Source organism: Apium graveolens, chromosome 11 (genome assembly GCF_009905375.1).
Source record: "Apium graveolens cultivar Ventura chromosome 11, ASM990537v1, whole genome shotgun sequence".
NCBI lineage: Eukaryota > Viridiplantae > Streptophyta > Magnoliopsida > Apiales > Apiaceae > Apium > Apium graveolens.
The window spans coordinates 5858290-5871491 of record NC_133657.1 but is presented as its reverse complement, the minus strand read 5'-3'; positions in this window follow the sequence as shown (position 1 = coordinate 5871491).

Here is a 13202-nt window from a genome sequence, read left to right as displayed (position 1 = left end):
GATGCATGATGGCTATCTTATCTGATATGATTGGTCAGAATGTGGAGGTGTTCATGGACAATTTCTCTGTATTTGGTGATTCATTTGATGAGTGCTTGCAGAATCTAGGTGATGTTCTCAAGAGGTGTGTTGAGACCAATTTGGTTCTCAATTGGGAGAAATGTCACTTTATGGTGTGACAGGGCATTATTCTTTGGCACAAGGTCTCTAGTAAGGGTCTTGAGGTGGACAAAGCCAAAGTGGGGTTATCGAAAATCTTCCCCCACCAATTTCTGTTAAGGGAGTTTGCAGTTTTCTTGGTCATGCGGGCTTTTACAGGCGGTTCATCAAGGACTTCTCAAAAAATTCTAAACCTTTATACAATCTTCTGGAGAAAGATGTTCCTTTCAAGTTTGATGACGAGTGTGTGGCTGCTTTTGAGTTCTTAAAGAAGAGTTTAATCACGACACCTGTCATAAATGCACCTGATTGGAGTGAACCGTTTGAGATGATTTGCGATGCAAGTGACTATACAGTTTGAGCAGTTCTTGGGCATAGAAGGATTAACATATTTCATGTAGTCTACTATGCTAGTAAGACTGTTAATGGTGCTCAACTGAATTACACTACTACGGAGAAAGAACTTTTGGCTATCGTCTATGGTTTTGAGAAATTTCGATCTTATCTATTTGGGACGAAGGTGACAGTTTTCACTGATCACGCTGCCATTCGATATCTTATCTCGAAGAATGACTCAATGCAAAGATTGATCATATGGGTTCTTTTACTCTAGGAGTTTGAATTAGAGATCAATGACAGATCAGGGATTGAAAATCAAGTCGCTGATCATCTCTCGCGTTTAGAGGATCCAATTGCAACTTCACTGGATAAGACATTAATAAATGAGTCTTTTCCCAATGAGCAGCTGTTTGGAGTGCAAGAGAAAGAACCGTGGTTTATAGACATTATGAACTACCTTGTGAGTAATATCATGCCTCCCGACTTGTCATACACTCAAAGGAGGAAGTTTCTACATGAAATGAAGTGGTATATGTGGGATGAACCATTTCTTTTTCAAAAAGGAGCCGACCAAATCATCAAGGGATATATTCCTTACAGCAAAATGGGGGGATCTTGCGAGATTGCCACTCAACGGCTTATGGAGGACATTATGGTGGAGAAAAGACAGCAGCTCGTATTTTTTAAGCAGGATTCTTTTAGCCGACCTTGTTTAAAGATGCTCATCAGTTCGTTTTGAAATGTGATTGATGTCAACGTGTGGGTAATATGTCCAAGAGGGATGAGATGCCTTTTAATGTGCTTCTCGAGGTTGAAGTCTTCGATGTTTGGGGAATTGACTACATGGGGCCATTTGTCTCATCTTGTAACAATCAGTATATCTTGTTGGCAGTTGATTATGTATCGAAATGGGTTGAAGTTAAGGCGTTGCCAATAACGATGCGAAAGTAGTACTTAATTTTCTTCACAGGCAGATATTCATAAGATTTGGAACTCCAAGAGTCATATTCAGTGATGAGGGGTCGCATTTTTGCAATCACAAGTTCACTTCTATGATGCAAAGGTATAATGTGAATCATCGCATTGCTACGGCTTATCATCCTCAGACAAATGGTCAAGCTGAGGTATCTAATAGAGAGATCAAGCACATTTTAGAGAAGTTTGTGTGTCCATCAAGGAAAGATTGATCTTTGAAGCTTGACGAAACTATTTGGGCGTATAGAACAGCATACAAGACTCCATTGGGAATGTCACCGTTTCAGTTGGTTTATGGTAAGGGGTGTCATTTGATGGTGGAGCTAGAGCATAAAGCGTATTGGCCTATAAAGAAGTTGAATCTGGACTTGGATGCAGCTAGAAAGTAGAGGATGCTTCAATTGAATAAACTCGACGAGTTTTGACTTCAAGCATATAAAAATAATAAAATGTATAAGGAGAAAGTCAAGAGGTGGCACGATAGGGGTCTAGTGCTCAAATCATTTATGTCGGGGCAACAAGTTCTTTTGTTTAACTCTCGTCTCCATCTTTTTCCTGGAAAGTTGAAGTCAAGGTGGTCAAGGCCGTTTATTGTCAAAACTGTGTTTCCACATGGAGCGGTGGAGATTTTTGAGAATGATCCGGGCCAAGTATTCAAGGTAAATGGTCAGAGGTTAAAGCATTACTATGGTGACACGGCAACCCGTGAGGTGGTTAGTGTCATTTTATTGTCGTTTGATCTCACCTTTCTACGTCGAGCTAACGACGTAAAACAAGCGCTTCTTGGGAGGCAACCCAAGTTTATTGTACATTAGTAGGTAAAGGAAGCAATATGAAAAGAGAAAAACACAAAAAAAATCAAAAAAACAAAAAATTTCAGGGCCAACTTCAGAAGCTGAGCGCGCCCGCCCTGATCTAGCGCGCGGCCGCGCTGGAATTCCAGAAACCAAGCGCGCCCGCATTAATCTAGCGCATGGCCGCGCCGATTTGGCAGAAGGTGAGTGCGCCCGCGCTGGTCTAGCGCGCGGCCGCGCTGGGGTCCCGATTCAGAAAAAAAGGCAGTTTGTGAAGAGAAAATCGGGGTTTTTAATAGAAAATCAATTTCCACCCGATTTTTACCATTCCACATCCCAAATTTCCCTCTTCAAATCATACCCATTATTCCCACTATTCCCATAATCAATTCCCACTTCTATTTCATATCTAATTTTCTTCCCACTTCCTATATATACATACACTTATACACAAACTTCTCCACCACTTCTCAAATTCTCAAACACAATTGTCTCTCAAACACTTATATTTTATTCTCTCTTATTCAATCACAATGGCACCCAAGAGACAAAGAACTCAAGTAAGCAGCAACACCACTGATTCTTCGAGTGCAGGTGGTGTGAGGCCGAGGTTTTCAACTCCCGAGGCTGAAGCAGAGTACATGAGGATTCTCTCGAAGCCTATAGAGAAGGAGCGAGTTTTTCTGCCATCGGGGAAGGATGGTAAGTTATTGGAGATGATCTTGGAGATGGGTCGGGTTCCTTTTTACGAGGCACCCGCTGCTGTGCCCATGAGTGTTGTTTGAGAGTTTTATGCTAATGCTAAGGCGGAGAAGAATGGTTTCGTTGTGGTTAGGGGGATGATGGTGGAGTATAATGTGGATGCAATAAGGAGGGTGATTGAGCAGCCCGCGAGGAAGCCCGCTCAGGACACCTGGAATGATAAGACTCCGAGGACTTTGACTTGGATTTGATTGTTGCTACTCTTTGTGTGCCTGAGACTCATTGGAGGTTTAAGAGGGGCATGACTGATTATTCCACGTTCCCTGCTTCGAGTATGAACAGGTTTGCTCGTGCATGGAATGCGTTTATCTGTGCTAACATCATGCCATCTTCTCATGTGCATGATATGACTATGGAGCATGCACAGCTGTTGTGGGGTATTCTGCAGGGTGATTATGTGGACCTTGGTATGGTGATTTACCAGGGTATTCTGAGATTTTTATGAGGGAGTACTACGGGTTCTATACATTATGCGTCTGTTATGACGAAGCTGTGTGTGGTAGTTGGTGTTTATTGGCCAGCACATGAGTAGCTCCAGATTTCGAGTGCTCCGATTGACAGCACCACTTTGGCTATGATGCAAGAGTGGGATGGAGGCAAGCCGATTTGAAGGGACTTGGTTATTCTTTTGACTATCTGCCTGGTGGGAGGCCAGCTGCTGGGTCAGCTCAGTCGAGCAGAACAGCATGGAGATCTCAGTTGGGCGAGAAGGCTAGTCCATCGCAGCAGGAGCAGGAGGAAGCAGGAGCATATTTTAGAGTTGGTATGAGCATGACGCAATATAGGCGTCTAGCGAGGAGGATGGATGCGATGCATGACATCCATAGTCGGTTTGCATGTGATCTCACCCAGGCACTAGGAACTGCATTCAGAGCCACAGGAGTTGATATCCAGTGGCCAGTATTTGGTGAGGACTCCGTGTATCCACCTCCAGACACGCCTGACACTCCACCCGTTGGGGATGAAGATCCTGATTCCGAGTAGGTATGCCTGATTCCTTACTATTACCTTCACTGAGGACAGTGAAAATTTTAAGTTTGGGGGTCGTAGCTGAAGGAATATGTTTTGTGTGAGTCGCATATAGTTTGCTATTCATGATAGTTTAGTACATATAGTTGCATATTTTTCCATGTAGTTTTTTATTTTGGTAGTTTTTATGATAGTTTGTTCATATAGTTCATGTATTTGCATTATAACATGATCCTTTAGATGATTTTTCTGATTGATTTGTGATACTGATGCTAGTGTAGTGATGTCGTATTTAGTGATGTTAAGTCTTGTTAAATTGATTTACATGCTAGAGACAATTGTATTTCACTAAGTCTTATAGGTTGCTTGAGTGCTAGATCATGAACATGGTTTGTTTGTTGTCGAGGTTTAATCTCTTGCTAATATTTAGAATTTAGGATATTCTTTTAATGGTAAAATAACATGGATATTTAAAAATTGGAGAAAATTGGATTTCATTGCTAGTTGTTGTGGCTAGGTGTCAAATGGCTAGTAGTCGGCTCATATTTATATGAGTAGTCTAGGGTTGAACGAGATGGAGTGAAACGCACTCGTTCAGAAATTTGTGAAAAAATGGAAAAAAAAGAGAAAAAAAGAAAAAATTAAGTGTTATGTATAATTGATCATGAATGGGCTCTTTAGTACTCGAGTTATTAAGTTCTAAAGGGACTTTGTGCCTAGTGACCTAAGGCTTTTACAGTCTGGGATCCGCTAACCTAACGCTCGTTACATGGGTACTATTATATAAGTCTTTTGTGGACCTTACTCTTTGCATGGTCAAATAAGCATACTTGTGTTGTTTATGTATTGTGAATAAAAGCGTGAATCCATGTAAAACTCCAATATAAGAATTGAAGTGTTATAAGTTATTTTGAGTCTAGCTTTTATTTTATTCATAACCTTGCAATTGCTTTGATGAGTAGTGAGTCATGATTATTGAACTTGTAGCTATAGTATATCTGTAAACATTTGCACACACACACGTCTCTAGTTTGTAAGTTGATTTGTAAGGTTTGATTGATCTTTATGCGAATAACTGCATTTGTTGAGATGTTGCTGGTTGATTGGTTTAGTTATTCTATAGGGATCGTTGCATTCACTAAGTTATATTCATGTATTTTTATTTCTTGTTCTTTGAGTCTGTTTATGCTTGAGGATAAGCATCGATTCAAGTTTCGGGGTATGTTGAGTGGCATTTATGACACTTTATAACGCTCCATTAAGCTTTGAATTGGTGTATTTGTTCTCAAGTTTTTGGTGTTTTAATATGTTTTCTAGTGTTTTTGCATTTCAGGCATTAATTCGGGATTCAGGTGAATTAGCATTGATTTGATGCTAATATGATGTTAGGATGGTATCCAAGGAATAAAAGCTCGTGAAGACCAACTCGTTGCAGCAAGAAAAGAAGACAATTCCAGTTTTTCCGGAAGACCGGCGTGCCCGTACTGTGCTAGCTCGCGGCCGCGCAAGAGAAACAGAATGTCAGCGCACCCGCGCTGGTGAAGCACGCGACCGCCCCAGGTCGGGAATCCAGTTCCCTGTTTCAATTACAAGACTATTTTTCTGGGTTTTGGCTTAATTGGGATGCTATTTAAATACAATAAAAAGATGTTTTTTTATAACGGAGCTTAAGGAGAAGACGACAAGAAGACCTATAGCACAATTCAACGAAGGCGAAGAAGAACTAGTTTATTCTTGTGAATCTTTGTTCTAAGTTGTAATCTTGGATGCTCGTTTCTTATTTTGTTGAACCTAATACTCTGGATTACGTACTTTGTTTATTATTTATTTATAGAGATTACGTTTTTTATACCATGCTTTCATCGGAACCCACGTTGATGATGAGTCCGATTATGGGCTAATCGTTATCGTGGGGTTCTAGCGGATTTATTTATGGATTTCTGTAGTTATTTTGTTTTGATGCATTAATGTATGGTGATTGTATGATAATCTAGTATTGGTTGTGCTTATTCATCTTATGAGAGTCGGGAACTTATTAGATAGCGTGTTAATTTTTAATGAAGCGACAGTGAATTTAAGCATTTAGAACTTGTCATGCTAGCATAGGTTCATATGTTATTGTTATGCATGATTCGTAGGTAATTTTAACCATCTTACTTGCCCTATATAATCACGATAGATAACTTGTGCAATAAACCGTTATGTTGTCAAATTCCATAGACATATAGGGTCTCAATATAATTGGTGTCTATTCAGCTTCTATCTCTTTTGTGGAGGTAGTATGGTACTCATACAACGAAAGTTGGCGTTTATCAGTTTCGTGTTATCTGATTAGTTTCATCACCATTACATTCTAAGGTTAAAAATGAAAATGCTATTGGATGAAGTACTTAATGAAGTTAGAATCCCATGTTTGTGTAATATATTATTCAACTCTCTTTAATATCTTTAGTTAATGTTCTCTAGTATAATTCTCAATAGCTAATTGTAGTATAATCAAAACCCAAATTGTTATTCGTCTTAGTATTATATAATAGCTATATCATTGTTGCATAAGTGCATAAATCATATAGTTAATTTAACCAGTCTCTGTGGGAACGAACTAGAAATAATTTTATATTACTTGTGATCGCGTATACTTGCGTGAATTATTAGCGAGTGCTTAGCGACTAGCACCTACATTCTGGAATTTTTTTTCAAAATCTTCATCTTGATGATTTTGAGGGTTTGCGACCTTTCCAGACCTCAAGGTGATTACATTAATCTGTTCTTTGACTTCCCTCTTTCCTGGATTAGCTTCTGTATCAGTAGGAAGAGTTCCTTGAGGTCGACTCAACAGTGCATTGGCAATTTGCCCTACTTGGTTCTCCAGAGTCTTGATTGAAACCGCTTGACTTTTGCACATAAACCTTAACTCCTCCAATTCAGATATTTCATTAACAGATGGACCTGGACCTCCATGAGATTGTTGTTGCATCCCCTGTGTCTGAAACTGATGTTTTGGTGCAAACTGTTGTTGGAAACCAGGAGGATTGAATTTCTTGTTTCCAAACTGCTGGTACAGCTGTTGCATTGCATTATGATTGTTGCTCCAGCTGAAGTTCGGATGATTACGATTGTTAGGATGGTACATGGCGAAAACTGGCTGCTGCAACCTCTGAAAGTTGCTCACAAATTGAGCTGATTTACAAGATATAACACAATGCTCCATCGCATGCGCACCTACACACATCTCACAAACACTGGCTATCTGATTAGCTCCATAGTTGGCCAAATAATCAATTTTCATAGCTTCGCCTTTAGCTGAACAGTGATAGTCGTAGCTGTATCCACCTCAAGAACTCCTACTACCTTGCCCTTTGGCATTCTCTGGGTTGGGTTACGATATTCATTTGCAGCCATCATCTCGATCAGCTCATAAGATTTATCATAGCTTTTAGCCTATAGAGCTCCACCTGATGCTGCATCGAGAATAAGTCTCGACTGTGCTCCCAACCCATTATAGAAGCAATTTATCACCATCTAGTCGGACATTCCATGACGTGGACACTTTCTCATCATCTCCTTATAACTGATAAGTGGATTTTATACTACTTGGAATGCTTCATTACAAGCTTAAGTTGGTGTTTTGGACTCAGGTTGTTGGTGTTTTGGACTCAGGTTGTTGGTATTTTTGATATGTTCTTGTGTTATTGCATTTCAGGCATCAGTTAAATGAAGAAAGGAGCTTTTCAAGGAAATATACTGAAAAGAGCTCAGAATTGGAAGCCTAGGCCATTCTCAAGTTGAAGAGAATCTCGTTAGCTTCATGTGGGTAGTTGAATCGCCTAATTCTGACGAGCAAAACTATAGATATAGCCAAAGAAGAAACTGTAGAAAAGTCCAGAAGTCAGGCGCGGCCGCCCCCAAAACCAGCGCGGCCGCCCCGCCCTTTTTGCCCCAGAATCCTGATTTTAGTAGAATTTGATGATTTTGAGGGTCCAGGTCCACTAGGGGCTTATATATAGTGATAAAAAGACGTTTTTAAGAAGAAGGAGCGAGGGGAGAGAAATAAGAAGACCTAGAGAGCACAAGACGGCTACGGAGAATAAGACTTATTTTCTTTAGTATAGTTGATACTTGGATGCTTGTTTTCAATTTGTCTTTGAACCCTAATACTCTTATATTGTTTATTATCATGCTTTCATTGAAACCCATGGTGACGATGAGTTCGGTTATAAACTAATCGTTATCATGGGGTTCTAACGGATTTACTTATAAATTTTAATATTTAATTTATTTCAATATCTTGGTGTGTGGTGATTGATTGATATCATAGTATTGGTTGTGCTTATTATTCTTATGTGCGTAGCTAACATATTAGATAACGTGTTAATCTATTAAAGCGAAAGTGAATGTAGAGGTTTAGAACTTTCCATGCTGGCATAGGTTCATGTATTTATTATGCATAATTTGTAGGTAATTTTAATCATCTTACTTGCCAGTACAACGAAAGTGGCGTTTACTAGTTTCGTGTTACCTGATTAGTTGTCATCACCATTGCATGCCACGGTTAAGAACAATGACTTTGAATAAATTAATAATGAAGTTAGAATCCCATGTTTGTCTCATATAATTTATTCAATCACTTTTATTCTTAGTTAATTGCATGTTAGTTTAATCTTAGTTATAAACATCTCAATTTGTAATTGTCTTAGCATTGAGCGATATCCATACCATTGTTGCATAGGTGCATAATTTTAAGTTAACTAAAAAGAGTCTCTGTGGGTACGAATTTGATTTATATCTTATACTACTTGCAAACGCGTGTACTTGCGTGTAATTTAAGCACGTGTTTTCTCCCTAACAATAACGCTTCCAAGCTTCACATAGAGATTCCCCTGATTGCTGCACAAACTGAGTAAGAGCATTCCTGATTGCAGCTGTCTTTTTCATAGGGAAGAATTTAGTGAGAAACTTTTGAGCAAGATCTTCCCAAGTAGCAATCGAACCAGCTGGTAGAGAGTGTAACCAGCCCTTAGCCTTATCCCTTAGAGAGAATGGGAAAAGCCTCAATTTCACAGCATCTTCAGATACATTGTTAAACTTTAAAGTGTCACATATCTCAATGAATTCCCTAATATGCATTTTAGGATCTTCTGTTGGAGCACCCCCGAACTGAACTGAGTTCTGGACCATCTGGATCCTTCCAGGCTTGATCTCGAAGGTATTAGCCACGATGGCTGGCCTGACAATACTCGATTGAATGTCCGTGATCTTTGGTTGAGAATACTCTTTCAATGCTTTCGTTGCTGCAGCTGGATCTGCCATTATAATGATTACTTCTTCTTCACTTTCTTCTTCAACTTTATCAACTTCTTCAAGAACTTCTTCTTCCACTTCTTCAATATTTTCCTTAAGAGATTTAGAACGTGTTCGCATACACGCTCTCTTGAGTACCTGAAACACAAACAGGTAAACCGTGAAAGTAAAAGAATCTGAGTCAGTGAACTTTAACGACCACTGACGTCAAGCACATAAACCAAAAAATTAACACCGAGTCCCCGACAGCGGCACCAAAAACTTGTTCGCACTAAAACACACGCGAAAATACATGGGATTCTAACTTCATTAAATACTTCATTCAAAGTTTATGCCCTTATCAATAGCATGCAATGGTGATGATGACTATTCAGATAACACGAAATTGGTATACGTTATCTTTCGATATACGTATACCCTACTACTAAGCATCCATAATCAAGATAGAAGTCAAATAGACACCAATTATGCTTAGACCCTATATGTCTATAAGATTTGAAAACATAACGGTTTCATAACAGGGTATATATTGTGATTACATAGGGTGTGTAAGATGGTTAATATTACACTACAAATCATGCATGTCAATTCATAGATAAACCTATGCTAGCATGGCAAGTTCTAAACCTCTATATTCACTATCGCTTAAATATAGATTAACAAACAATCTTAGATGTTAGCTACGCATCAAAGACGAATAAGCACAACCAAACTAGAAAATCATAAATCACCAGACACTAAAGATTTAGACAGTTAACTATTGAAATCCATAAATAAATCCACTAGAACCCCATGACAATGATTAGTTCATGATCGAACACATCATCACCATGGGTTCCAATAAAAACATGGTAATAAATAAGTTCAGAATACTACGATAGAATATAAAAGTGATAGGGTTTAGAACAAAGCAAAAAAAAAGCATCCAAAAGTATCACCTAAATCGAAGAATACAAAAGTATGAAACTAATTCTTCTTCTCCTTAGCCGTATAGTGTGCTTTAGGTCTTCTTTTTGTTCTCCTTGGCTTCCTTGTTGATAAAAATGTCTTTTTATCTTTATATATAAGCCCCAAGTGAACCTGGGCTCTTAAAATCATCAAATTCCACTCAAAACAGGATTAGTTGTGATGTGATCTTCAATGAGGAGGCTTTGTGGGAATGGAAGAATGAGAAAAAAGTTCAATTGTTTTTCTTGATGATGATGCATTTGATCCAATTGAAGAAGAAGGCTCCAATCCACCTACTCCACCATCTAATTTTCCGCCAAACTCATCATCATCATCATCTTTAAGTTCCGAATCACTAACTAGAAAGACAAAAACTATGACGGATCTCTTTGGAGAAACAAGAAGAATTTTGGAAGATCAATTTTGCCTTATATGCAAATGCGGATCCGGTCTCTTTTGAAGACGCCGCTAAAGAAAATAAATGGAGGCATGTCGTGGATCAAGAAATTGATGCAATCGAAACAAATCAAACATGGGAGTTAGTTGAAGCTCCTAAAGGAAAGAAACCCATTGTAGTCAAGTGGGTTTACAAGAAAAAGATGAATGCACAAGGTGAAGTTGAGAAATATAAGGCGCGATTGGTAGTTAAAAGTTACAAATAAAAGTATGGTGTTGATTACAAAGAAGTTTTTTCTCCTGTGGCACACCTTGAAACAATTTGTTTGATATTTCTTTGGCTTCACAAAATATATGGCAAGTTCACCAAATGGATATCAAATTTGCTTTTTTGAATGGCGAACTGCAAGAAGAGGTGTATATTGATCAACCACCGGGCCATGTGAAGAATAATTAAGAAAATAAAGTCTATCGATTGAAGAAGGTTTTGTACGACTTAAAATAAGCCCCATGTGCATAGTATAACTGCATAGATGAGTATTTTGTAAAGATGGGATTCAAGAGGTGTCCATTTGAGCACACACTTTACATCAAGGAGAACAAAGATAAAATTCTAATCATTGGCTTATATGTGGATGATTTAATTTTTAAAGGAAATAATCATGATGATATTAAAGAATTCAAGAAGAATATGATGCAAGAATTTGAGATGACCGATTTGGGTTTATTTCACTACTTTCTTGGTATTGAGGTAAAGCAAGATGAAAAAGGAATTTTTATCTCTCAAGAAAAGTATGCAAAGAATTTGATGAAGAAATTTCGAATGGAAGAGACGAAACTATGTAGTACTCCCGTTGAAGTTGACTTGAAATTAAGGATGATGATTCTAAATTTGTTGATCCTACATTATATAGAAGTCTTGTTGGGAGTTTGGTGTACTTGATCGCCACTGGCCGAATATCACATATGGCATTAGTTTGATTAGTAGATTCATGGAGCAACCAAAAAGACACATTGGGAGGCCGGAAAAAGAATCTTGAGGTATGTTCGCGGAACATTTGGAGTTGGATTTTATTATCAAAAGGCAAATGACTCTAAGGTGCTTGGATATTGTGATAGCTAGTGATTGGGCCGGAAGTGTTGATGATAGTAAAAGTACTTCGGGAAATGTTTTATTTGTTGGCTCTAGTACAATCACATGGATGTCAAAGAAGCAACAAGTTGTGGCTCTTTCAATGGCGGAGGCGGAATATATTTGTTTATTATTAGCTAGTTGTCAAGCATTATGGATCACTTGGGTGTTGGAGGACCTCAAGCATACCTTTAAAGAAAGTCCGATTATTTATTGTGATAGTAAGTCAGCTATAACACTCACGGAAAATCCGGTATTTCATGGGAAGAGCATGCACATAAGAATCAAATATCATTTTATCCGAGACTTAGTGAAGATAGGAAAAGTTGTGATTCAATATTACAAGTCACAAGACCAAATTGGTGATACCTTTACAAAACCTTTGAGGCCCGACATTTTTAAGGAGTTGAAGAATAAACTTGGTTGAGAAAAAGTTTAGCTTAAGGGGGATTTTAAAATAATTATAAGCTAAATTTTGATTATTATTTTAATAATATAAAATGTTCTTGTAAGCACTCTGAAAAGACCTTTGAGATTCAAGACTTTTCAATTCACGGTCTTTTATGGCGCCCTCCAAAACCGGGTCAGAAGTCTGGGGTCCACACACACACACACCTTATTTATAACCTGCTTATAACAATAATAAAGATAATAATAATAGACAGTGACCCTACTTACCAACTATCACGGACCGCAACAGGTTAAAGTATGCACAAAAGCCAATCACACTTACTTATATTACAAACGTTCAAATCCCAAATATTCCAAATTCAGAACTGAGTATTAAACAATATTACAAACTTTTACAAACTTATATTATCCCAAAAGAAGCCTACTAGCTTAGCTCGATCAACCTGAACCCTTAGCTCTCGCGCTGGACTGGGGATCCTCGTTACCAACTGGTTCCTTCTTAACTGGGAAAGAACATAAACAATATCGCACAAATGAGCTAACTAGCTCAGCAAGTCATAATGACAAAACTGAGAATAATGATCATCATGTGAAAATGGTTATGATATCAAGTGAATAATGGATTATGATTTAGAATTGGATATTATATTTTCATTTTAAAAAAAAGGTCAGGCTGCTGATCAGTCATGCACTAACCCCGAGCAAAGCACACAGCACTGCTCTAACTACTGGATCCAAGGCACACATTGGCCTAACTTGACCATTATATGGTCTAACCACGAATCTGGTCCACAATTTTATAAAAACAATCCAATTCTAACATGATAACAGAATAAACAGTAATAAGCAATAAACAGAATCATTAACAACATTGGACATTCGATAATGAAAATGGTTTCAATCTACATAAAGATCAATATGGCATTTTCAAAGCATGAATGCTAGGTAATGAAAGAATTGGATAACAAAGGAAACAACGTTTCAAGGTTTCAAGGAATTGATCTTTCAAAGCATAG